The 24,739-nt window shown below is 44.3% G+C and overlaps 1 protein-coding gene and 1 non-coding gene across 8 annotated transcripts in view; both read right to left on the reverse strand.

Annotated features, from left to right (window-relative positions):
- The window catches only part of RIPOR2 (RHO family interacting cell polarization regulator 2), a 218,757-nt gene that overhangs the window by 64,851 nt on the left and 129,167 nt on the right, over positions 1 to 24,739 (reverse strand). The window contains exon 1 of one of the 7 annotated variants that reach the window (XM_020892278.2): positions 18,987 to 19,254. The exons of the other annotated variants lie outside the window; for them this stretch is intronic. The gene's annotated coding sequence lies outside the window, so the exon portion shown is untranslated. Of the gene's footprint in view, positions 1 to 18,986; positions 19,255 to 24,739 lie in introns of those variants that run through there. 7 annotated transcript variants of the gene reach the window in all.
- Positions 775 to 883, reverse strand: LOC139031673 (U6 spliceosomal RNA). Its single transcript, XR_011484174.1, has one exon. It is a non-coding gene; the product is annotated as a U6 spliceosomal RNA (small nuclear RNA).

Below are 24,739 nucleotides of genomic sequence, written 5' to 3' on the forward strand. Positions count from 1 at the left end.
CAAGTTACATTCGTCATTTTATTCCTGTTGTTATGACAACACTTTTAAAAGCAGTACTTCAAATGCTTAGCACTCAGGCATCTTATTATAGACTTGAATATAATACACGAGGGTATGAAGCGCAGCTCGTAGGGGTTTTGAAGGAGCCGAGATGCACAGTTAGAACACCTGGACACCTTCTCAGCTTTGGCCCCTGAAGCTCCTTCACATGGCTTTTTATGTAAAAAAATAGTGAGGGCTCATCCAGAGGAGGGAAGATGAAAGAATTTACGTGGGAAGATATGCATTATTATTCACAGTCTCTATTCTGATTCTCTTGATTACAGCCTGCGTCATGCAGTTTTTAGAAGTCTGTAAGTGACGGTGTGTTCTGATCAACTTCAAGAGGTTATTGTTAGCTATTGGAGTGATTTGTTTATATAACTGTAACTCTATAGAAAAAGTTCTCATAACACAGACTTACTATGAAAATTAATAATCTATAATGGGAGAGTGGTAGTTAGTGTGAATCTGTAACAGGAAGCAATGACCTGTTGTGTCTGCACTATAGTCCGATAAAAGCAGAGAGATGTTTGTTAAACCTTATGTTTTAATTTTTTAAATTGAAGCACAGGTGATTTACAATATTGTGTTAGTTTCAGATGTACACCAAAGTGATTCAGGTATATTCTTTTTTCAGCTCGTTATCCATTACAGGTTATTACAGGATAAATGAAAATAGTTCCCTGTGTTGTACAGAAAGTCCTTATTGTTTATCTGTTTAACATGTAATAGAAAAATACAGAATGCTTCATAAGGTTGCATGTGATCCTTGCACAGAGGCCGTGCTAATCTCACTCTTGTTCCAATTTTAGTATACGTGCTGCTGAGGCTTTTAAAGCAACATACAAAGAAAAAGATGTTTTTACCAAGGAAATGAGCCAATTGAATGTTGGCACTTTCCGATCATTATGTGTTGGATTGGCAAAAAAGTTGGTCCCTAAGATCTTATGGAAAAACCTGAACAAATACTTTTTGCCAACCCGGGAGAATTTTATCTCTATGGTTAATTCTCCCTGCCTTGGAGTAAATTTTTTCTGATAATGTGAACTTGGTCTCCCTAAACCTGTGGTGTTCTGTCTGAAGCCATGTGAATTATTACTGAACAAAGCAGAGGTGAAAAAAGGAAGACACAAATGATAACATTTCAGAAGAAACCAGTGTCAGAGAGTTACTCTGTGGTTCGACTAGAATAAGGCTGTTTGTGAAAGTGCCATCACACGCCAGCAGTTTCAAAGCTGCATGGTTTCCCAGAGGCCCGCACACATGTTCTCTGCATGGTAATTTTAGCAAATTAAACTTCTATAAAGGGGATAGTGGGTTCATTACTGGTCCTTGCTCCTGCATACCAAGAAGGTGGTCATATGAACAACATCTGCTGAGTTATTTTTGGTTGCCAAAACCAAATAATTTATAACCAGAATGCAAAGCAGTTAGGTATAGCCATGTGCAAATGCCTAGATTATCAACAAAGCAGAATTACGTTCCTTTTTATGATACATTAAGAGGGTAAAATAATTTCTTACTGTTCTTTGCTCCAACCAGAGGATATGAAGCTATAAAAACAGGAATGAAGCAAAAAGTCCATTTAATCCTTAAAGTACAGTTTAGTTGCAAAGAAAGAACAAATGCTTATGGATCCCACACTGGACCCATCAACATATGGCAGACTCCCAACAGCAAAGACAAAAGAATACATTACAGGCCTATTTGTACACATGTGAAATGCTGTATTACTTGGATTCTGAGCCCAAAGGCACCATCAGGACACTTCCCCTCACAGAGGCCCACATAACTCCAAAAAATCACACCAAGCTCCCACTCGGCTAGCAAGTTAATCTCCACTCTTAGCTGTCTGTAATCCTTTGCCCATTCATGTCCTTCGCCCATCCACCTAGAGGGGAGTCAGATCCCTTTTTCAAGAGCAGGAAAAAGAGGGGTTGGAAGACTTTCCCCAAGACAACCTATCTCCCCCACCACACCATTCCATCACTTGACTCACCAGTTTCAACCCTATTCTGGGCCCTTCCCTCTGAATTTACTCCATCCTCTAGTCACATTGGAATTGTTCGAAGAGCTATTTTTTATTTTCTGGGATTCAAATCTCACTCTGAAATGCTGGGTCTTCTCTTGGCTCTGGGTTTTAAATTTTGTCTCTAGTTCACTAGCAAGAAAATGGTTTTCATTCATTTTCTTGGGTCCTACCCACTGTCTCCATACACACTGTCCCTCTGGCCAGTCTGGGAGAAATAAAGTAGGTTAAGATCTTCATAGGGCTTCAGACTCCCTGCTGAGCAAATCATTTATTCATGGGAAAAAAGGAGGAGAAAGGACAAAATACTCAAGAGATGTACTGTTGGGAGTCTGCCATATGTTGATGGGTCCAGTATGGGATCCATAAGCATTTGTTCTTTCTTTGCAACCAAACTGTACTTTAAGGATTAAATGGACTTTTTGCTTGAGTATCTTGTCCTTTCTCCTCCTTATACATGTAGATGCAATGTGTAGACCTTGTCTTGATTGTGATGACAAACCTACTGGAAAAAGTCATTTTTGAGATACTTGGGACATTTTAACATGGATTAGACTTCAGATCACACTAAAGAAATATTGCTTATTTTGCTAGATGTGAAATGGAATTAGGATCATGCAGAAATATGTCTACACTTTTGAGATGCCCACGGAAGTTTGTAGGAATGAAATGACATATGGTTTAGATTTGCTCTAAGATGTTTTAACAACAATAACAAGAGAGATAGATGAAGCAAGTGTGGAAAATTCTTGACAATCATTGCACTGGGTGATGGGTTTTTAGGAATATGTTATTCCATTTGCTTTATTTATGTGCACATTTGAACATTTTAATGTGTCTACTGTTCCAGTGCTGATACAAGAAAGCAATCCCAAATAGTGAATGGGTGTCAGGGCCCACATCTAGCGTGAAGCAGTCAAGTATCGTGTCAGAAACTACTTCTCAGCCTTTAGCCCCTTTATGGAACACTTCAGAACACAGGGAATGTAAGAATGGGGGATGTATCATGAATGCAATACATGATGATCTCTGTCCTCCCTGAATCTCAGGGCAGATAAAGAGGAAGTCAGAGAGAAGGGAAATTTGTCTATTTTCTCTAGAAGGAGAGGGAGATTTGGTTTAGCCTGTTTGCTTGGTGGGTCGACCCAATCCCACTTCAAAGCAAACAAGAAGCCTATAATTTGACCACACTGGAGGTCAAATTAACTGGCTTTAATAACTTCCAGACCCACCTAACTTTCCACTCCTCCCAGATCAACATCTGTGTAAACACAGAAACCCCAAACCGGGACCACCTCTCTTGGCCATGGAGCAGGTCAACAAGGAACAGAGCTGTGGGGTCAGGGGGGCCTCGGATTTCGCCTCTGTCCTCTGGCTGGCCGGGAGAAGCGTGTGGGAATAGCTTGAGGCTTTCACCATGGATAGGGCCACAGAGGGGTCTGAGGTGTCAGGACTTGAGGAACAAGTGCAGGCTCTGAGCAAACTGGCAGCACTGAGCCTGGGAGCATTAGTCATCCAAAAATGAAAAGATGAAATAATCTCTGTATAGGGAAGTACAGTTTTCCAGTCAATTGACAGAGGCCTTCTCCACTGCAGAGGTAGATATAGTGGCTCAGATGGCAAAGAGTCTGCCTGCAATGCAGGAGACCCAGGTTTGATCCCTGGATCGGGAAGATCCCCAGGAGAAGGGAATGGCAACCAACTCCAGTATTCATGCCTAGAGAATTCCACTGACAGAAGAGCCTGGTGGGCTACAGTCCCTGGGTCGCAAAGAGTCGGACATGACTGAGCAACTCACACTTTCACTTTCTCCACCATATAGGGCTTCTAAAGAATTTAGTACTGATGCCAAAGTTAAAAGAACTTAGAACAGGTGACCCTTTGGGGAATAAAAATAAAGAGAACGGTGCATCTTTTGGTGGCCACAGAGCTGTCTGAATCTCTACTATCATCTAGTGAGGGGATTCACAATAACCTTTCAAATCCGCGGATTGGTCCTTTCCAAATGCTTTGACATCTATACTCTGACAACAACCATGTAAATAAGGTAGGGCAACTGTCATGATTCCCACTGCCTAGGTAAGGAGACTGATTTGTAGACAACTGTACTAATAAGACTGTTGGCAGAAGTGGATCTAGAATCAGAGTGTCTACCTATTTCTACTTTCCTTTAGCTGAGAAAGCAGAAGTCCTCCTCCAGTTTTCTTTGCCTTCTTATTCTTTAAATTTGGCCATGACATGAGGCTTGCAGGATTTTAGTTCCCCAACCCTCAACAGTGAAAGCTTGGAGTCCTAACCACCAGACCACCAGGGAATTCCCTTTTTTGCCTGTTTCTTAATATGACTTTCCATCAACTTGACCTTTGTTTCACTGTTACTCTTATTTTTTATTTTCTTATTCCATAACCATTCCCCATGAGCTTCTTAGATGGCTCAGTGGGTAAAGAACCCACCTGCCAATGCAGGAGATGCAGGAGACTCAGGTTCAATGCCTGGATTGGGAGGATCTCCTGGAAGAGGACATGGCAACCCACTCCAGTATTCTTGCCTGGAAAATTTCGTAGGCAGAGAAGCCTGGTGGGCTATAGTCCAGGGGGTCGTAAAGAGTCAGACACAACTGAACAGCCGAGCACTCATGAATTCACTCACTCAACCATTTGCCACAATAAGATGCTCATTATAACACAGTATAACAATAATAACAGCACTTTCGAGTCAACAAATACAAGTAGGTAATCCGTGTTATTCAGGTGTAACAAATTCATGACTAAATCCAGAAAGTCACGTTCACTGTTAGAAACTGAGTTACTGGGCTTATTTGAAGACATTTACCACGTTAAAATAAATATTTAACCTATATTTTGGCCTCTGCACCTTCCTATGGATATAACTATCAATAACCTCTAGAAAGAGCATAACACAGTTTAGAGAGTCTCAAACCTGGCTGCATATTAGAATTACCTGGAGAGCTTTTTAATAATGTGATTGTCTGAGCCTCATCCCCAGTGGTTTTAATTTAATTGATCTGGGTGGAGCCTTGCCAGAGATACATAAAATCTTCCCAGGGTTTCATTTTTTTTCTCTGCACACCTTTTGCCATAATCTTGATCACATCTACCTCCTATTCTTTCAATGCACAAAAAATTGAGTTATTAATGTTCTTTAGTTGCTTGATTCCAACTCTGATACAAAAAAATATTTGGAAAAGGCATTGCTAGTCTTCACCAGAAACACAGGACAAAACTGCATCACTTCTCAAATGGCAAAAAAAGGAATGGCTCTGGGTATCCTAGGGTTTAAAAGAAAAACCGTCCACTGTGTGAAGACTCAAAAGTAACTCCCTATCAGGACTGGAACTCATGGTCATCTCATCTTCTGTTTCCCAATTGTGATGACAAAATATAGGCCTTCCATGTCAGGGCTATGGAGACCAAAGAATTCAACCTGCCTGGCAGAAACACTTTATATTGTGCAGCCTTGATGAGTTGCCTGACCTCTCCAGACCATAATTACCTCATCTGTAAAAGTGGGAAAAGAAACAAACTCCCAGTTTGCTGTGAAAATTAAATACGCTAATGAATTCAAGTGCTTAGAACAGTGAAGAGCAGGCACTATTCTGATCGTTACCGTGATGAGGATGTATTACCAAGTTGTCTCCAGTTTAATGAGGTCTAGATGATGACATCCTGTGCACCTCCCAGAGAGAACTGGGAGGCTGATTTCATGAGTTTTATAATTTACCTAGGAGCTCATTTATAAGTACTGTACATTCTCAAGTCTCTTGAAAGTGGAATTAACTGAGCTAGGCTTCAATTAGAGACTATGTAATATCTGCAGAGGTAGTGAAAAACAAGTTGATTCCCCCTAAATTAAAAAAAAAATGCAGTTGGTATTAAATACGGCATAAGATCCTAGGGTACTTTACCACCAAGCAGGCATCTGTAAGAGTTGATTTTCTACAGTATGATTTGCGAGCTTTTCAGTGGACACCCTCCAGACAACCAGCTGCTCTGAACATTTTTCTCTTCTGAAGGATGTCATTCACATTGTGTTTCTCAAACCTCATCTCAAGACTTTGCAATTGAAAGTACAGAGAACGTTAAATGTGGGTGTTCAGTACAATCCAATGGGATGGGCAGAATTTGGAATGTGAACTGGGCAATGTCTTTTAAAAAAAAATGACATGCATTCATGTAAGAATGTATTTTGATCCCTAGGAGGGACAAAATTTTTCTCTGCACCAAAAATATATCATTCAGCAGTATGGGTTTATTGTTTCTGAGTCGGCAGTGCGGGTGTTTCAGCCCCAAGAGCAGATGCCCTCCAACTGTTCAGCCTGGGGTATGAGGGTGAAGAGAAAAGGGGGGCAACAGCATGGACAGGTGGCTGGACACAGCCAGTCATTGCACCCCCCTACCCTTCTGCTGCCTTCCAGAGCTGGATTTCAGACCATGCTGTGTGCCACAATTAATGATCTCAGCAGGGAAGGGCAGTATCAAATTTATCAGTTATGTTTCTGTTAGGACTTTCAGAATCAAGGAAAATGGTTTAGGTGGGAGCATTTGTCTTAGTAAATGAAAGTACACTTAAACTTAACACGTGTATATATAGGTTACATATTTCCTGAGAGTCAACTCAGAGACGAGTCATGCCATCATAGCTCTAATTAAAAGAGGGTCTTAGGTGAGACAGAGATTGCTGCAGTCAGTGTCTTTGTAAGCAACAGAGAGAAGCAGCAAGTAAGAACAATGAAGCAGCAGGATCCAGAAGCTTAAACACACACGTTCACATATAGACACCTCAAGTTTATGGTGTGTGGTTAGACCATCAGTCTGCAGGCACACAATCGGTGTGAATGTCCTCTTTGGAACAATGAGCTCTGCTCAGTTTCCTCATCTCTAAACACTTACATCAGTAAGTTATTGTGATAGTTAAGGGAAATCAAGCCTGTAAAGTATAATGCACAGAGTACGTACTCAGTAAAACAGATGTCTGCTATGACCACCACCACCACCACCATCATCGTCACTGTCATCATTGTAATCAAGTCAAGGGTAAAAAGAGATATGGCCTCACCTAAACAATGAAAGTTCCATGTTTTCATGCCCTGCTTCATTTTGCTAATCGAGTTGGTCTTGCTAAAACCCAAGATCTCAAGTGCTGAAATCTGGTGCTGTAATAAAGATTATTGTGAAATTGCAACTCAATTGTCTCAGCTGGGCTCCCCTGTGAGGGCGTGTGGGGAAGGGAGCAGTCATCCTTAATCTTCTGTTAACCTTGTCTGAAGACAAAAATCTGATCACGGCATGTAACTTGACCTTAGAAAAGTTGAATCTTTCTTGTCCCCCCAAACAGAGCAACTGAAGGCCAAAAACGCATATTTCTTTTTCTCTTCATGGAGTTTACTTTGATTGTTCCTTCTGGATCTTTAGGAGAATGTGATGGCGGGATAAGAGAATAAGAGGGAAGGTCAACGTGCAGTGCTGACTTCTGAACTTCACTGCAGTGCTCTGGTTAACAAGCTCAATTTCACCTTGTCTAAGCTCCCACATCAGACATTTCTTTTACAATTCGTTGCTGGGGTAATCTGCCCTTCGAGGAATTGCTCCATGTCCATCTTCCTGATAGTAGTAACTTTAGTGATAACCTAGTATATACTTGTTTTGGTTTGGCTACAGGGAGGTTCAGAGCAAAACTTGCTGCTCAATCAGCATAAACATTCATTCTTTAAAGTTAGAATATTGATTTTTCTGAGTTATTCCTTTTAATTCTTATTCTCTTTTTAATTGTATGATATTATAACCTGTCTCAAATTTTTGAAAAGTTATGAAGAATATTTTTTTTTAAAATAAACGTTAACCAGATCTAGTCAAAGCTATGATTTTTCCAGCAATCACATATGGATGTGAGAGCTGGACCAGTTCTTCAGACTGAGCACTGAAGAACTGATGCTTTCAAATTGTGGTGCTGGAGAAGACTCTTGAGAGTCCCTTGGACTGCAAGGAGATCAAACTAGTCAATTTTAAAGGAAATCAATCCTGACTATTCACTGAAAGGACTGATGCTGAAGCTGAAACTCCAGTACTCTGGCCACCTGACATGAAGAACCGATTCATTGGAAGAGACCCTGATACTGGGAAAGGTTGAAGGCAAAAGCGAAGGGGGCGGCAGAGGGTCAGATGGTTAGACAGCATCACTGACTCAGTGGACATGAATTTGAGCAAACTCTGGGAAACAGTGGAGGACAGGGGAGCCTGGCGTGCTGCAGTCCATGGGGTCGCAAAGAGTCGAACATGACTTAATGACTGAACAACATCAACAAAAACCAAATCTTATTTTTCCCCCAATTACCATAGATGAATTCAAAGAGGCTTTAACAGCTCTTGCTTGCTTTAACCTATGGCTTGGCAAAAGTCATGAGCATATTTCCGTCTCTGTCCGCTCACTGCCCCATAATTTGTTCCAGCTGTTTATTTCAGTTTTAGTTTTTGGAAGACAGTAGATCTCAGAGGTTCTGGACAATGTGGAAACTAGCAATCATTATTATAAATCCCCTATAAATCTTGATAAACAAAATAATCATCATTCCCACTGAATTATTCCCACGAAGGAAATTTTACTCAGGCTAACAGAGGGCCCATGAAGACAATTTCTCTTGCACTGATTTTAAAAATGGGCACTTCTGGAAAAGATTACACAGGAGTTAAGACAGTGAATCAAAGCTTTTGTTCTGAAAATTATATTCAAATGTAGTCAGTCCAAATCTGAGAACTCTATTTGTGATGCAAATCAAAGGCAAAAAATACTTCTGTTTAACAAACCAATGCAATTTTTCATATCACACACTAGTTACCACTTTTAAGTCTTCTCTGAGAACAGAGGGATAGAAGGGTGAAACATGCATGGATTAACCAGATCTGACACCATTCATTTTCTTCAACTGCAGGTAATTACCCTGCATAATTCTCCTATGCATAAATTTAAACTGCATGAATTAACAATGATCTTGTTTTCCTGCATTCAGTAATTAAGACAAAACTGATCAAGAGACACTCTGCATGTGGGTATGGATTAGACAATGGTCCTTCTAAAAGAGAAGGAATGACTCCTTTTTTCTCTCAAGTTGGGTTTCCCAGGTGGCTCAGTGGTACAGAATCCACCTGCCAAACAGGAGATGGGGGTTCAATTCCTGGGTCGGGAAGATCCCCTGAAAAAGGAAATGACAACCCACTCCAGTATTCTTGCCTGGAAAATTCCATGGACAAAGGAGCTTGTAGGGCTACAGTCCATGGGGTCACAAAGATGTGGACATGACTTAGTGATAGAACAACAAAATTGCTTTTTCTTCATTTCCCTCCCCTTTTGTGGGATTTTCAGATCTCTGAGGCATTGTAAGTGACAATGTTGGTAACGGGGAGGGGTAAGGCTTACCACTGACGCTGTCATTTGTCAGAATGGATTGTTTCCACAGTTATCAAGTACTTCTCAGCGCAGGCACAATGCCTACTTAGCTGGACTGATGAATCTTTTGGCTGGATAATGTGAAAAAACTTCTCGGGGATTACAGTAGAATCCTGAGGTGTCTCATTAATGCCTTGATATCAACTAAGAATCTCAACCTGAAAACCACGTGGGCCATCTCAGTACCAAGAGACTAAGCCAAGTGATCTGGGAACAACAAGCCAGCTTAGTTCTGTGGAGGAACTCAGGCTCATGGAACATGCTACTAACTGGCCATCATGGGAACCCTAAATTTGGGGTTTTTGTATATTTACATCCACAGCTACAATCCAGACTTGATACCAGGCTACCCGGATTTAAAACTGAACTCTGCCTTTACTAATTTTGCTGAATGTCAGTTCTCTCATCTATAATACAGATGATAATTTTACAGTGGGGTCATTGTGAGAATTCAAGGAATGAATGCATGTGCCTGGCATATTGGAAATGCTATTAAATGATAGCTATTATTATTAATATTACATAAAACATTTTAATTTAGATTCGATGCTTCGCTATGGAAGAGGGGCTTTATGTCAACATCCAATATGAGATACAAGTGAACACATCTATAATTCAGAAATTGGGTTTGTATTTTGGGGGGGTGTTATTTTTTAAATTACAAAGACTTCAGACTCCCCTGTGTCTACATTCAGGATTGCATAATTTACTCAAAGATAAAAGAGAATCTACATGCAAGATCTGTGTGCAGTGTGCTCTGTTGCTCAAGAACTAGCCCACCAGACTCCTCTGTCCATGGAATTTTCCAGGCAAGAACACTGAAGTGAGTTGCTATTTCCTACTCCAGGGGATCTTCCTGACCCAGGGATCGAACCTACATCTCCTGCATCTCCTGCATTGCGGGTAGAGTCTTTACCACTGAACCACCTGGGAGGCCCCACATGCACGGTCTACCTGCATCTATTTCCCCCCAGCTGGACTGTAAAGGAGAGACACTCATTCCTTAAACTAAGACTACACATTCTCTCAATACTGTTTCAGTACCTCTAGCTTGACCACTAGAGGTGGTCAAGAATATTATGTATATTCACATAATGAAAGCTCCCGGAGCTAACGCAGCCCCTCAGCCTCTTCTGGCTCTGGCTGTTTTCTTCCATTTGGCGAAACAGCCATTTTGCAACATTCAGAGCCAAAACAAATTACATCTGGAAAATACCTTAATGTGAAGAAACACACTTTGAGGATCTAAAAAAATAATAATAATAATAAATAACCCTTTAAAAAGTAACAGCATATGTCATTTCTGTCCTATTTTAGCCCGAAGACTATTGGACAAAATTCAAAGGGCAACCTTTTTCAGGGATGTCATGGGAGCCTGCAAAGGGAGCAGTTCCTGACCTTTCTTGTGTCATTATTGGGGCAGGTTTCCACTTGCAAAATATGGCATCAAACTGAGAGCATTAGTCAGGTAAGAAGAGAAAACAGTTGTGCTTCAGGCTCTCAATAAATTAGGCTTCAAGCAGGCCATATTTTGGTGCCTGAAGGTGTGGGCAAGCAGAACAAATTATCCATCCCTCTCTCCAGCTTAACACTGATTTTGCTACAGAGGCGAATGGAATGGATATTCTGGAGTGGCAGACCCCGAACGAGAGTGAGAAAGGCTAGGCACTAACCCAACCTCTTAGATATACTAGCACCGTGATTTTGCACAAGCCAGTTAATCCTTTTGTTTTGTTTCCTAATTGGTGAAACCAGGGACATTAATGTTAGTCCTGCCTACATCATGGGATTCTCTGGTTTAATAGGACAATGGGTGTGCTGAAAGTTGTTGAAAACTGCAAAAACCCACAGTAATAGAAGGTGCTATTTAGACTAATTCATTATTAATATTATGTACTATTTCCAGGGGACACCTTGAACCTCAGAAGTATACTTTAGGTATCAAGGAAGGAGGCATGTGGAAAAAAGAAGTGGTAAGAGCTGTCAGCCTGCAGGCGAGGAAGGGCTTGCCAGGGTGGCTAGCTGTACTTGATCGCGGGTTTGTCCGGCTATGCTTCATCTCTTTTTTCTCCATCTCCTAAGCGGGTCCCTAATTTGACAACACTCTCTAAAGTAAAGACTTGCGGTACTTCAACTGGCCACACTGAGACAACTCTACTTTCAAAAGAAGTTACTGGGAGTCTTGCTTATTCACCTGATGAATTAGCCAGTGTGAAATTCTGTCTCAAGGCTACCAATTCCCCTTTCCCTAATTCCTCCCCCAACAAACCAACCTCAAACTGTTCGCTTCCAATACCTATTTTAAGAATGGGTTTCTCTGGTCAATATTCAACAGGAGGAAAGGTGGGCTTTAGATCTGGTTATTCTACTACTGACAACTGTCATGCTATTTACCTCACAGTGAAGTAATGTGAAATGTGATAGGAATAACAAAAATTGTGGTTTTAGTTGACCTTATTTCTGCATCCAATAGTATGGACTAAAACAGCAACAGTGAGTCAGGAGCTGGGAAGGGCTCTGCTGCAGTCAGACGGTGGCTGGACACGGAGTAGTAGGGACCAGGGAAGCTGGGGGCTGGCCAGGCGCCTCTCTTTCTTCCTGTGGTCCCAGGCCTTTCCCTGAGGTCGGTTAGTTTGGGCTTCCTCACAGCATGGCAGCCTCAGGATCGTCAGATAGCTTACATGGTGGCTGGTAGCTTCAAGAGCTAGTGAGAAGCTGAGTTATCTTTTGTGAACTAGCCTTGGAAGTCAATTCTCTATGAGTCGAGAGAGCCATGAGTTTGAGGGAAGGGAACAAAAACCGCATTTCTCAATGGCAAGAGTATCAATGTCACTATGTAGGAAGGGCCTTACAGGGTGGGAGCTACTGTTGAGGCCATCTTTGGAAAACACAGTTTGCCATATAGACTGTCTACATGTCAATGATTATCCCTGATACTGATACTTATATATAATCTCTCCTGAATACCACCCTGCCAACAATAGCTAACAGATCAGTTAGTAACTTCTAATTCAGTAAAACAGGCAACTATTCTGAGGCCTTCCCCTCCTCTCCCCCCGATGCCTTAATGACTTAATAACACTTGTTAAACTTCCTAAATATCTCAGGCATCCAATTCTGTCCTGCCATGTCCACACGCCTCCGTCCCTCAGGGTGCAGTGCATATACACTGTAGCTCTCCAGGCTCCCCATGCCTTCTCATGGCAGCTGCAATGGCTATCTGTGATTGGCACTGGATGCCATTCTAAGCCCCATCTTGGTGACTTTCAGTACTGAAGCCTGGAAGTGGAAGACTACATTTCCCAGAATCCCCTGTAGCTCAGATTCTGCACATGATGCAGGTGGCCTCCACCAGTGTGCTTGCCACAAGATTTGAAGGGGAGGCTGTGGTATTAAGCTTCCTATGGCTGCTGTAATGAATTACTATAAATTCAGTGGTGTAAGGTGACATATAATTATTATCTTACAGTTCAGAAGGCCAGAAGTCTGAAATGGCTCTCACCGGGCTAAAATCAAGGTGTCAGCGCAGGTGTGTTTCCTTCTTAAGACCCTAGGGAAGAACCCAGTTCCCTGGCTTTTTTAGCTTCTAGAAGCCACCCACGTTTCTTCTCTTGGGGCTTCTTGCTCCACTTTCAAAGTCAGCAATGCTGCATCTCTCTGGGCCTTCTTCCATAGTCACGTGACCACAGCTGGGAAAGGTTCTCTGCTTTTAAGGGCTGATGAGATTAGCCTGGGCCCAGGTGGAGCATCCAGGATAATCCCAAGGAGCTTGACTTTAGCATCTTTCCAACGGTCCTTCTGTCATGGAAGGTAATATCTTCCTTTACAGGTTTGGAGGGATTAGGCCATGGATATCTTTGAGGGGGGCGGCACATTATTTTGCCTACTATGCTGTACTTCCACCTCTTCTGTTGTCACCACTGGCAATCACCTTTATGGACTACCTGGTTTTTCTGTGGTGGCTTCCTGGCTGGCCGTTTCCTGACCGTGGCAGTGACGGCTTCCTTCTGGAGAGAGCAGCTTCCTAAATCATCAGGCAGTGTCTTCATGATTGACCAGGCAGTGACTCCATTACAACACGATTTTCAAAGTTGTTCCAGAAAGCTCGACATACAGTGTTTCACTGGCCTTCCTGACCCAACAATTTTGTAAGTCATTTTATTTTACCTGCTGAGTGGATTCTGTTGTCTGCAACAGAATCCCGATCCACATTCTCAGTGCTATATCCCTGTGTATGTCTATTTTTCTCTTTTCTAAGCTCCACGTATTTCTGATGGTGAACCATCACCAAGACAACTAAACTGTATTATAATTTTGGAAGATATGGTTCACTTCAAAGTGGCTAAAATGCTGCTAAATAACTTTATAAGACAAAAGTACGGCATTGCCATTCAAGGGTTACTGGTAGTTATCCTGGAATATTTATTTGGGGTAATTGACCCTGAACCTCTGTATCTCAGCAGGGGGGGCATTAATTAGAAGGTGGACTGTCACAGTTAAGGCCAAGACCAAGTCTCTCCAGGCCTTCTTACACAGCAAAAAGTAGGGAAAGTAAATGCTGTCCCAGGAATAATCTCTCGGGAATTTACACTTGCTCCAGGAAACCGTCACTCTGGATTTATTCCCCCTGCTAGGGGAAGGAAAAACCATGTGCTCTTTGTGTTCATCTGTGTTGCTTTTGTTATTTGTAAGGTACCTTCCCCCCAACCCCGCCCTTGCCTCTCTTCCAAAAGTCCTCCTAGAAGACAAGGACAGAAGGGGACAAGCTTGAAGAGAATGGAGTCATTGTTCCTTCAGTTCCTTCCTGAACAATCTGCTTGAGGAGAAAGAGATCACTTCCAGTGCTAGAGGTGAAAGCCACAGCATTAAACCCCAAAGACAAGTGACTTACACAAGAAAGAGTTGTAAGGCATTGTTCTGTACATAGGTTGTTTTTCAGGATGGTCATCACCAGCCTGGTTCTAATACCATTGCCGTTATTAATAGCCTTATTTCATAACTGTGCCCATCTGACCTTTGCCAGGCACACTGCTTTGCTGTCCTGAACTGTTCTACCTTCATCTTGATCTTAAATCTAGGTCACAGGCAGTGAGTTCACACTGGATGCCTGTGACTTGCTAGGCAGCACGTAAGCCCTGAGGACCCAGTAGTGAACAAGATGGGCCCTCTGTGCCCTCAGAGAGCTCACAATCTTCCTAGTCTTCTTATCTGGAGAGTCTTTTCTTCTCCCTTCCATTTATCTATAATCTTACCAAAGATGATGAAATCCTCACTGACTACTCCAGTCACAGCCTTCCTCTGACCTCTCTTAGCCCCTTTGCTAGGGTGACCGAGCCAGAATCCTTCTGAGTGAAAGGGGTGCTATTAACATTTATGCTTATGCTGAGACAAGAGATGTCAGGAGGGCAAACCAAGAAACGCGGCCAGCACTCTGGCCAACACAGCTGGGTTCCTCCTCCTTCTCTACCAGACTGTGCACTTCCTAGAAGGTATGATCAGTATTTCACACTTTTATATTGAATGAAAAATTTAATTCTGGCCAGATCCCAGTGCTCCCTTAAATTACAGAACACTGTAATTTAAGACTTGGACTTCCAATCCATCTCAGAAATACAAATGATTATTCATCACTTTATTATACTTATTATATTTGTTTATCACTTTATTATATTTGAATGCTAAATGGCGTGAAAAACATTCCCTTTGTCTAAGACACAGCCATCCTCCATCTGGTGGAGAGCTCATTTTGAGCTTATGAAACACAGAAACATTGCACCTCATTTGCTCTCACTGTTGAAAAGAAATCTAATTTTTTTTTAATTAGTGTGATGGACGCGTGAAAACATTCATCTCCTCCACGCGGTGCTCATCAGTGTCATGTAAACGATGGGCACAAGAAAATAAATCGCAGTGGTTTCTTTTCTCCGTGGTGTCCAGGGAGGGCACCCGGCATCGGGCCATGTGTAAAACGATCTTTTCTAGGTAACTGGCCACATTCGAGAAAAACATCTATTATTTTGAGGGAATATTTCCAACTAAAGTGGGATAAGTACACTGTAACCAAAAAAACCCCCACAACCCACCACCCCCCAACAATAACAACAAACCTTGGCCATTCCCCCAGCGAGGAACTTGGTGGCCTCAGAGAGGAGATAGGAAGAGGGAGGAGGACGTGTGGGTGTTTCAGTATTAATTCATTCAAGATCTGTGCATTCAGTGCTTTTGTTTCGTGGATTCGGCTGGAAGGCCTCCATGTGCACAATGGGGGAGGTTTTCATTTTCAGGGGGAAAATGTGCGGAGAAACCGTCTATAAGGATATGATTTCAAAAGTGGAGGGGAATGAAGCCAAGGAGGGTTCCCTCCAGAGGAAAAGGCGCATAGTCATAATCGCTCTCCTTTTCTGAACAGATCTTTCTAATAATCACACTATGGGGTGTTTACATGACAACGGCTTCACGGAGCCACCCCGTGTCTAGGTTTGCCTTTGGGGAACCAATTATGTGCTGCTGGCCTATCTGTACCTTCTCTCCCTACCCCCACCCCCAATTCCCTTGCTTCATTGTCTCTTTTCAGCTAGTATTCTTTTCTGGTTGAATGGCCACAAACACAAGCTGTCTATCTCCTCCAAGTCAGTGGAGTTGGGCTTGGCAGATGAAAATAACCTTGGTAAAGGAGCCGTTCAGAAGCACGAGGCCCGGGCCATGGCCACCAGGGCGGAGGAGGTCCACGTGGAAGGTCAAATATCTGCCACTGCCCCAAGAAGTACCCACTGTATAAACAAAATAAGACTTTCACTTTTACCACCACTTCCTCCCAAGAAAAGGAAGAAACTGAGTTTAGATCTCTGACTTCTTTTCAGAAGAGAAACAAGACAGCCTTTTATCTTTTCCCACAACTCACTGAACACAATGAACAGTAAAGGAAAACACTGGTTTGCAAACACTTCAACCCCAGGGACGGCTGTTCACCCAACTCTACCATTTCACATGAAAAGTGCAGGCTGCGCTGTTCACCCTACAGAATGGCCTCTGTCTGTGTTTCAGTCTCCTGATGCCGAGGGGTGAGTCAATAATACATGAATTAACCCCAAATCCAGCAGAGCAGGGACTTGGCTATAGTCACAGCTGGGCACGTGGTTGGTATCACAGCTGGGCTGTGGGGCTTTATCACACTAGGGATGCATCCACACAGCAACCTCAGGCTTAGGGTAGGACACCTGACTGTCATCGGGAGGGCCCCAAGTCAACGCACTTCAGTACTAAAGAGTAGAATTTTGAAGTGACACCCACAGACATAAATATCTCCTTCCCAGGCCCCTTGGTTTCTCCAGGTCACCCTTGAAGAGGGATCTATGTGTTCGTTTTCTGCTGGAAATAATCTGACTTTGCAGTCAACAGAAAGAAGAGAGTCACTGCCAGCATTTGTGTTTGAGTACACAGAATTCTAGGCAAGGCAAGTCCCCAGTGCAGGCTTTCAGTTTTTCCTCACTCTAGCTTGGGATTTCTTTATATTTATACTGAAGATAAAATAGTCAAAACCAAAATCTCACACTGGACTGGCAGAGGAAGAGAGAAGCGGCACCCACTGGGGGCCTTTCAGAAAAGCAACATACGCAGTACGTTTTGATTTAAACAGATCTCCACTCTTTAGGTTTTCAGATGTTTGGATGCAGCAGATTTTTGGACAGACAAATGCATCAGCTTCCTGGGGAACAGCCAGGATTTGGCAGCATCTCTGCAGCAGGGGGAGCTGGGCACAAGAGGCTGACCGTGAGGGCTGGGCTAGGAGGGGTGGGGAAGAGCAGGGAGACCCCTTTCTCTAGTGGCTCTTCCCCTGAGTAGACACACCCCTGCAATTTGTTCCTACAGCAGGTTAGCCACTGGCTGCTTCCTAATTAACCACTGGAGAGTAGCCTGATGATGTTCATTCTTGAAGAGTTCACAGCTGACATGCCCTGCTTGGAACAGCAGCTATAACAGTCTGATGGAGACACAAAGGAGGCAGACAGCGGGGGTGAGAGGGAAAAATCAGAGGCTGTTCTGAAAGGGCTGGAGAAGCAAGAGGAAGAGGGGAAATAAGTGAGCATGAATATACTAAACTGGGGGTGGCTAGGACTAGAGGAACATACTCGGAGCCAGGTAGACGTGATAGGAAACAAAAAGGAAGAAGTGATCACGTGTCAGATAACAAAGGGGCAAAGGCTCAGAGGAGATGCCCAGTCCCATACAGAGCACAAGTACAGTCTCTTTAGGAAGGACGATTGGTCACAGTCCTAGAACTTGGCAGTGGGTGGAGAGCAAGTGAGGAGAGAGGAGAAAAGACAGATCCAGACTGGTTTCCAAGACAATCATGGTTGTTTCCCCCGGCCCCCAAGCTTAGACGTTTCCTCTCTGTCACTCACTCGAGCAACACGTTGGTATCTTCAGGATAAGGACCCTCGACGCTGCCAACATCCCCTCTGCACCACCCCCGCCCCTCCCCCAACAGAAGTCCGTCCGGTTATCTCGCTTTTCCACTTGCTCTCTTGCTCCCGCGGGAGCTGTCACTTCGCACGAGCGACCAGCCCAGCATTTCTCCCACCTTAACATCTGGATGGCTTCCGCTCGTCTCATTGCCAACAGCAGCTACCTTCTCCTAGACTGGGGCTCTCTATGCGCTCCCACCATCCTGGGGGAGGGGGACAGGAGGTTACGGTCTCGCGGTAACAGAGGTGCAGATGCTTCTTTTTCCTAGACCATCTCCCAAGCCACGGAAACTTGCACCGGTGCTCCGTCTTCAGGTGCATCGATACGCCTTACCCCTTCGTTTTTCTAGACGCTGGTTGGCATCAGTGCCACACATTTCCCCTTCTTGCTCCCCGCCCAGTTCTCGTTCCCCCACCTCACACTGCCGGTTTGGAATCCAGACTCGGAGGGATGACGCTGGTTCGTAGCCAAGCTGAATCCGGGCAGCCTGGGGCAAGTTAGCATCCCAGAGGCTGTAATCCCAGATGCGAGCGGGACTCCCCGTGGGTGCTGACAGTGCCGGAAGTCGCTCCGCTGCAACCAGCACCTTAGGACCTGCATCCCGAAGCGCTCGCACCAAGCCCCCTCCCCGGGCACCTAATGTCCAGCCACGCACGTCCTCGCCCCAGAAACAACGCTCCAGTCCCCGGGCACTGCCGCGGGCCCCTCACCATCTTCTGGGCCGGTCCTTCCACGTTCCTGGGCATCCCTCCGTTCTGCCTTCAAAAGTGCTTGTGCCCCCTTACTGCCCCGTAACTTAGCGTCTCTATCCTGTGGGCATCAGAGACGCGAACGCTCCCAGGCGGAGGAAACCAAGGACGCCCCGGTCCCAAGGGCTCCTTAACAGGCGACACTCATTCAAGCCGACGACACCCTCGCCACAGAGACCTCACCCGGACTGTCAGCAAGATCAGCAGCAAAAAAAGAACAAATAAAAAGGTGCACATACCTAAAGACGAAGGCTCCTTGTCATGACAGGGGGACACTTGAGGTCTCCGGCTTAGAATAACAGCCTCCGTGCCAATGCAATGCCCGGGGCCGCCCGCACCTCGGCTCTGCAGACAGCCTGAGCGCGCTCACTCGGGAAAAGGGACAAAGGGTCGCGGGACGCGCTCGGGGCCCGCGTCCAGGCCCCGGCGCCGGCGGCCGACCTCCCGCCTCAGCTCGCGGCAGCCAGCGGCGGCGCGGGCTGAAGTTGCGGGGCCGGCTGCGCGCGGAGCGAGCGCGGTGCTGGCCGCGCTGGGGGCGGGGGGCGGGGAGCGCAGGGGCGGGGCGGGCGCGGGGCCCGCGGCGTCGCCGGGGCGGGGCGGGGGAGCCAGCTGCTTGACAGTTACTCCAGCCCAGCTCCAAAGGCTGCGCTTTGCTGTCGGCCGCCAGCTGATCGCGCCACGCCGAGGTCCTTGGCACGGGCTGGTGTCACCGCTTTGGAGTTATCCCTGGAATTCGCGCAGGGGACCGAGGGCTTTGGAACAGCCGAGGCCAGCAAAGGCTCTTTCAGCTAACCTTTTGGGATTTCAAAGAGAGGCTGTGCATCGAAACAATGCGCTGGGGCGACATCGGTGACGTGTGCGTGCATGAGTGTGTGTGGGTCTGTGTGTGTGTGTGTGTGTGTGTGTGTGTGTGTGTGTCTGTGTGTGTGAAGTTGGTTGCCCCTGGCAAGTGTCGTGTTGGAAAGCCCCCTTGACGTTTGCTTTGTGTGGGCTCTGGCTAGAGCTTGTTTGAGCAGCGGGATCTCATAGCAATGGGGAGAAACAAAATTGTCTTATTTTGTTTTGGCAGATTAGAATTATACATAATCTGTTTTCTTTAGGAAAGTGTGGAGCTGACAGGCAAAGACACTCCATGGAAATAGTCTTTGGAGTGGAAACTGTCCAATCCTGGGAGTGTACAAGGACCCATAGACAAGGTCTCTGCCTCTTCTTAAATAGGGAATCTCTTACTAAGTCTCAGTTTCCTTATCTGTAAAGTCATCATCCTGAATGAACTGTGTACCTAGAGTATGTTAAGTAGAATGGTGCATCCCTATTCCCAACCTGGGTGAGACTCAGTGAGTTTAGATGTGGACCAAAAGAGAACATTTGAGGACACTGTGTCCTTACCCAGTGGTGATAATGAGACTGCATCATCACACCTGGATTCTGAGACAAACCATAGTCTAACTGGCTACATCATAGCTGACCTAAGGATTCAACAGGAGGAGCAGGGTGTACTTGAAGCCTAGAAAGGGCACCCAAGAGCAAGCCCTGGTCACCAGGTCACTGCCTTAGACTATGTAGGAGAGCCTGAGCAGTGAGTGCCTTGACAGGCTGCACGCTTCATGACAGCTGGATTTTTCCACACCCACCTCCCTCTGTCCTTCTTCCAACTGACTAAATAGTTCCTAACAGCACTCATTTTTCCCAAAGAGACTTTCCTTCAGGAGAGAAAATGTGTTGACCACATGATACGAACATTCCAGTCTTCCTGGCAAGTTATTCCTCGTATGTGTTCAATAATTGGTATTCTGGCCAATATGTGTCCCTAGTGAGTTAGCTTGACTTGACATAATCCTTAGGCTGCTAAAAGCTACCGTTCATTGGTTTTCTTCTTATACGCTAGACTCTGGAGCAGATGGGCTTCCCTGGTAGCTCAGCTGGTAAAGAATCCATTTGCAATGTACGATTGGGTTCAGTCCCTGGGTTAGGAAGATCCCCTGGAGACGGGAACGGCTACCCACTCCTGTATTCCGACCTGGAGAATTCCATGGCCTTTACAGTCACAAAGACTTTAGGTCACAAAGAGTCAGACATGATTGAGCGACTTTCACTGAAGCAGATACTTTACAAGCACTGTATCATTTGTTCCTGACTGTAAGTTTGCATATTAAAAAGCAGAGATATTACTTTGTTGACAAAGGTCCACCTAGTCAAAGCTATGGTTTTTCCAGTAGTCATGTATGGATGTGAGAGTTGGACAATAAAGACAGCTGAGCACTGAAGAACTGATGCTTTTGAACTGTGGTGTTGGAGAAGACTCTTGAGAGTCCCTTGGATTGCAAGGAGATCAAACCAGTCAATCTTCAAGGAAATAAGTCCTGAATATTCATCGGAAGGACTGATGCTGAAGCTGAAACTCCAATACTTTGGCCACCTGATGCGAAGAGCTGACTCATTTGAAAAGATCCTGATGCTGGGAGGGATTGGGGGCAGGAGGAGAAGGGGATGACAGAAGATGAGACGGTTGGATGGCATCACCGAGTTGATGGACATGAGTTTGAGCAAGCTCTGGGAGTTGGTGATGGACAGGGAGGCCTGGTGTGCTGCAGTCCATAGGGTTGCAAAGAGTCAGACATGACTGAGCGACTGAACTGACTGATAAGTCTGTAGTAGGTATTAATGCTCCCATTTCATGGATGGGAAAACCAAGATTCAAGGGAGTTACGGTGACTTGTCCAAGGTGACACAATTGAATAAACTTTAGATACTTGTGCAAAAGCTGGATTTTGACACTTGCGAACTTGGATGATGGTGGCCCTGCCATCCTGTCTGTCATATATCTTTGTTCCCTTCATCCTGGACCTGGATTCATCCCTGTTGTATGCTTGTTGATACTTGACAGCTGAGCCCAGGTTTTGCAGATATTTCCTTATTCTACCTCCTTTCTCTTTCACCTATTTGATGACCCCCCAGTCCTTTCCAGCCTCAATAAATTTGAGAGTCACAAAGGTCCAAACAGTTCCACAACTCCTATAGCATTTCTTGGCCTCTTGATAGCTACTACAATGGCCATAAATAAAACTGCTATTGAAACATTCATTCACAAAATAAGTATTTGTGGAGATCTGAGAAAAGGATGGGGGCGGGGGGTGGAGAAAGAATGCTCTCCTCATGCCCCACTCAAATAGTTTACAACCTAAATGGTGATAACCCAATTAAGTATGGGAACCGAATGACATTGTTTAAGACAATGGTGAAACAGACCACAAGGACAGGTAGGATTAAATCAGAAGATAAACTCTTCCCTCCTCCCACCAGAGTAAGCAAAACCAGCAGGAGAGAGAGGATGGAACCTGGATATCCTCCTTAAAAGATAATTAGAATTAGGACAAGTGAAAAGTGATTCTAAAGGTAGGTTGAGGCACTTTACAGAGGCCTAAATGGAGGTCTAAATACACATGAACATCTTAGATGGGTATTCAAGGCCCTGCAGTGGGGTCTCATCTATTCATTCAGGGCTTTAAGTCATGTTCTTGTGCTAAAGATTCCCAGTTTTCCCGCGCTGCAACTACTGAGCTCACGTGGTGTGATGAAAGATCCCGTATGCCCCGACGAAGAGCCAGTGAGTCACAACTAAGACCCGACACAACCCAAAGAAATCAATATAGAAAAAAAAGATTCCCAGATTTACATTTCCAACTCAGAACTCTCCTCTAAGGTCCACTATCCGAGTACCCATAAATTCCTATTAATTTTTTGCTGGCCAATTCTTGATTCTCTTCCTCATAAACCAAAACTGATCCTCCCCTATTCTTAACCATCTTCGTTAAAAATAGAATAAATGGCACCAATATCCAACCCATTGCTAGAGGGCCAGAAATCAGGAAGTCATTACTGATGCCCCTTTCTTCTTGCTTCTCACACTCAATTCACCAACAAAACCTGTTGCTCTGTCTCTGACAGTGCACATTCTTGGTTACCTCTCTCCAGCTCTACTACCACCACTGTTCTCTGAGACCCTTCATCTCTAGCCTGTATCACTTTATCTCAACTCCACTTAGCCCCTCCCTAGAATCCATTCTTCACCGTGGTGGGACAACTTTAAGATGGTCCTTACTGATTCCCACCCCCTTAGTATTCACACCCTCATGTAATCCCTTCCCCATGAGTGTGAACCTAGTGACCTACTTCTAACCAATAAAATATGGCAAATGGGCTGAGATATCACTTCCATGATTAGATGATGAAAGATTTTGATGTCTATCTTGCTAGTTGAATCTGTCCCTTTCGGGCTTTGCTAAGGCAAGCTGCCATGTTGGAGGCTGTCATATGACAAGGACCTAGGTCCTCAGTTCAGTAGCTCACAGAAATGGAATCTTGCCATCACATTAGCTCAAAAGTGGATCTCTCCTCAGTCAAGCCTTCAGATGAGACCCTAGCCCTAGAAAACACATTGATTGCAGCCTGAAGCTAAGCTTGAACTCCTGACTCACAGAAACTGTGAAATAATAAGCATGTGCTGTTTTAAACTGCTGAATTTGTGACCACTTGTTATGTAGCAATAGATAACTAATACAGAAAGAGTAACCTTTAAAAATAAAAATTATGTTGTGGTTGCTATCCTGCTTAAAACACTGCCTTCATTCCTCACTTATTATAAAATAAAATCCAAAATCCATGACAATGCTTACAAATCCTGGTGAGCCAATCCTTTTCAGCCTTACTTACGTCTCCAGCCTCTCTCTTACTAAGCTCAGGTCACTAAGGTCACAGGGGCCTTCTTTCAGTTCCCTAAATGTGCCAAATCACTTCTCAGAGAGGTCTTCCCTGATCACCCACATCTTTAAGTATATTCTTCCTCTCAATTCTTCTTTTTTAACGCACTGTGTCTTTTATAGCACCAGTTGTAAATTGAAATGATTCTTTTTACCTTTTTAGTTGTCCTTGGTCTCTTTTTCATTGAACTGTGAAATCATAGGGCTTCTCAGGTGGTGCATGCAGTATGAGATCACAAGGACAGAGACTGTTTCTGTCTTATACATCGTGGTATCCCCAGCACAGAGCAGGAGCTTAAAAACTAATTAGTGAATGAAAGACTAATAACTCTGCCTTTCTGGAGCACACCTGGACTCTTACCTTGATCTTTTTACTTCCTTCTTCAGCCCCACCCCCAACCGATCTCCATGCCCATAGCCCATTTCCTAACAGCCACATCTATTCATTAAGATCCAGTTTCAGTACTGTAGTCTGTATCTGTTTCCCTCAGATCTCTTACCTCTTTCCCTACATTCTCACTTCAGAACTTTCATAGCATCTTAGATCTTAACATCTCCTGAGATGCTGGGCAACCGCCACTTTGATTTATGGTTAATTATGTAGAGTCTAGTGGTTCCAAACATTTCTCCATTTACCTCATTCTAGAGAAAGAAGCCTGGAAAGAAGTACAGTTATGCAGGAAAAGTCTTGGGAGAAATAAGAGCTACCACAGATTAGCATCACTACCATTAGTAGTCTATTACAAATCAGAATAGATTATAATAGACTACCTAGGAAAAATCTAGGGGGAAGAGCAGGGTCTAACACCCACCCTGAAGAGAAGTAGATTTCTGTTTCCCCACTATATTAGTCTGCAAGGACTGTCATAACAAATACCATATACTGGGTGGGCTTAGACAACAGAAATGTGTTTTCTCACTCTTCTGGAGGCTGGAAGCCCAAGATCAAAGTTCTGGCTGATTTAATTTCTGGTGAGGGCTCTCCAATTCTGTCTTGAAAACTTGACCGCTTGAAGCATTCAGAGATACACTGGTGTAGCCCTGGGAACCTCATCCAGGAAAACAGTGAAGCCCAGAGCTTGTTAGGCATCTGTGGTGGGGATATTATAGAAATCTCCTTTAGTGTGAGATTTTGTTGCACTTTCACACCAATGGAAAGAAATGACTTTTTCCAAAGCAGTCAACAGTTTAACACAAATCCCCCAGCCCACCCCTAGTCCCCATCCATGTAT

The sequence above is a fragment of the Odocoileus virginianus genome, chromosome 27, assembly GCF_023699985.2.
Source record: "Odocoileus virginianus isolate 20LAN1187 ecotype Illinois chromosome 27, Ovbor_1.2, whole genome shotgun sequence".
Classification (NCBI taxonomy): Eukaryota; Metazoa; Chordata; class Mammalia; order Artiodactyla; family Cervidae; genus Odocoileus; species Odocoileus virginianus.